Source organism: Lolium rigidum, chromosome 7 (genome assembly GCF_022539505.1).
Source record: "Lolium rigidum isolate FL_2022 chromosome 7, APGP_CSIRO_Lrig_0.1, whole genome shotgun sequence".
Classification (NCBI taxonomy): domain Eukaryota; kingdom Viridiplantae; phylum Streptophyta; class Magnoliopsida; order Poales; family Poaceae; genus Lolium; species Lolium rigidum.
Genome location: NC_061514.1, coordinates 323,512,803 through 323,516,024, shown reverse-complemented (window position 1 = coordinate 323,516,024; position 3,222 = coordinate 323,512,803).

Sequence of the window (3,222 nt, the reverse complement as noted above, 5' to 3'; positions counted from 1 at the left end):
ATGATGATGATCCTACTACTGGGATAAGATACAATTCATTATCAGAGCCGTCATTTTCTGTTTCCTCGATCTCTAGAAGTTGTCTAATACTGACAGTTGATGAGATATACAAGCGGAAATTACTACCAAACAGATGGAAGCCTCTAAAAAACCTTATATCTGTAGCCACGACATGTGTGTAGTCGCTGTAAAACGCGTAGTCGGTGTAAAACGAGACATCTGTGTAGTCTTCCTGGAAGTATGAATGAGATCGTTGACAGTCACCATCTAGTTTCGATCTTGTAGGCTTCCCTCTGGTGTCCACACATAGCAACCTCAATGGTGGGTCCTTTGCATCAAGCCAGCACACTCTCCGCAGGTTCTCACAGCCTATCAGAAAGAGACGCACCAATTTCTCCACCTTCAAATTTTTGAGGTCGAGTGTTTCGATTGCTGTCTCAGAAAGATTCAACTCCACTAGGTTTGGCAATCCCCGAAGGAATACATTCTTCAGTCGTGCACAACCTTCTAGCGAGATCTCTGATACTTTTGGAAGCTCTTGATTATAACGAGAAGAAGGCCGAACTTCCGTTTCGGGTATCTGCATTGAATTCTTCCACCTGGATGCTTGTCCATATCCATCAAAACTGAATGACTCCAATGATGTGGACATGACATCAGGCTTAACATGTTGCAACCCATCACAGCCGTCAAGAATAAGCACCTTCAGTCCAATTGCGGCTGACAAGTTTGGCAAAACTTGCATGGCACTATTTCCAGATAAGTCAAGAAGCTCCAGCTTATGCATGCCCATGAATGATTCCTCTACAAGTGTTGTCAAGAAAGTAGAAGAATTGATCACTCGGAGTCTCCGAAGATCACACAACCATGTAATGTCAAGCTTATCCATGCACCAACCAGACCTAATAGCTCCTGTATTCGTCAGATTTAGCTCCCGAAGTTCAATCATCAGCACCATCTTTGTTGGGGACAGGATCCAGTCCCAGCATGTATGACGTATGTCCAACACCCATAGGCTTTTAAGAAATGCCCATTCTGTATCATCTCCTTCACCAATTATCTCTAAATCTTCATCTTTGCAACTGTCTATGTAAACAAATCTTAGGTTGTTGCAGCAGATAAAAGGCGGGGATGCAAAACTGAAAGTGCACCAAGAGATACTCAACACACGAAGTTTGCTAGATTGCCCAAACAAGTGTTTAGGCAATATTGCTGGATGATCAGATTTTTCTAGTGCCAAGAAGTATGACGTTGTCTCCTTGGGCACACATTGGATATTTTGTACCTTGTCATTCTTTGATGTGATTGAAACCCATCGGCTCTTCTTTTGTTGTCGATTAATAGTCCGGCGAATAAACTCGAGATACTCATTTTGAATATAGTTCAGTCGCATTGCTTCCTGTAGTTGGCCACCAATCTCCCACGCATTATCTCCAGATACGATCCCATCACACACCCAATAGTTAGAAGCATGGGTGTCCTGATAATAGTCAATGGAGTTGTCATATTTATATTGCAGGAGCGACATGTAGAACCAACAATCTGCAATTACAGTTGAGTTGGCATCATGGTTAATTTGGGCAGCCTCTTGATGCACTAAAGGTAGCAGGCTTCTTAGAACTCGTACGGAAAGGAAAACATGAGCACTTTTCACTTTGTCTCTGATTTTAGGATCGAGTCGAAACCTCCCCTGAAATGTCCACAACACTTTGCACCTCCAGTCAAACACAGGAATGCCAGATGCAGCCAAATCAACCTCATTGTCACTTCCATTGCTTAAAATCATCAAACACCTGCGGCCATCTAAAATTTGGAAGATGAGCTTAGCAACCTCGAGTATCTCAGCTCTAGATCCTCTATCTAACCCATTGAAATCATCTTCCTCGTCTTGCTTATCAAACAAATCCATTGCAGATCTGTCGAGCTTCAGATCCTTTGCAATCCTTCTCTGCATGTCTCTCCTGCTTTTCCACACTGAGCAATCCGCGTGGATTACTACGTCAAACTTCGACCTGGCTGGTTCTGCTATGGCAGCTAGAACGGCAGACGCACCGAGTCCATCACACCAACCATCAAAGTATATAATATTATTTATACCCTGATAGAAAGGTTCGGCATTGCTCAGATATTTTTTAAGTATCTCATCCACAGTATTTTCCACAGTATCATCCATGACGGAACTCCTCCTCAACTCCTGAAGCAAAACAACTTGGTTCAGTGGCCGTGGCTTAATTATGTTCCGAATGCTTAATACATATGCATGTGAAAGCATAAAAAAGGATAGTACGGAGGGTCCGATCCTTCGAACCCCGCACCGTCTGATCCTCTGAACCCTGCACCGTCCGATCGCAACCTAGGTACCATTCGGATGACCCTCGCTTCTTCACACGCAGCGATTTTAACGGCTCCGGTATGTGCCGACAGGTGACGTCATGCTAATGTCACCTTTGTGCTGATCTAGTTTGTAAAGTTTTGTGAAATACGTCTGAAATTTGTGAAAATTTATTTACTGTTCAAAGTAAAGTTTCACATATGTTTCTCACGTGTTTCTGAAACTTCTGAAACATTTTCTACCGTTCAAATATGTTTTAATTATGTTTCAGTTTTGTCAAAAAGGCAACAAGTAGCCTGACCAATCTCAAAGAATAATGTGTGGTGGATGGCTCTCCGGCGCATAACGAGTTGGCGGTTAAAAAGAGTTTTTGTCTCTTCTTCGCATTGTCTGTCCGCTCGATGAAAATGAAACACATCGCAGTCGGAGAATCTCCACACATATCCCATGACTCGGGTGCAGGCCTGGCGGCCACCAGGCACCGCCAACGCTCGTCGCCGGAGCTGCAGCCGTGCCACATAACAGTCTATCGCAAGCAGCAGCAAAACCTTAGCAGCTCCTCCGCCAGAACTTGCAGCTTGTTAGACTCTGTATATACTTAGCCTTTGTACATGTATTGTAGACTCACCTGTACACTTGTGTACACGTTTATGTACCCCTTTATAATGCATATGCCACCCCACGTTGGAGGTGTGCCACAAAACCCTAAAGCACTTGTTTAATATGGTATCAGACGACACAAAGATCTAAACCCTAAACATGTCTTCCGCTCCGCCTTCAGCCACCGTCGCCTCCAGCGAGGCCGCCGCCGCCGTCGATGCCTCCAGCGCGATCGCCACCGCAACCTCCTTTCCTGCTGCCGTTCCGCCGGCTTCTGTCCACCTAGATAG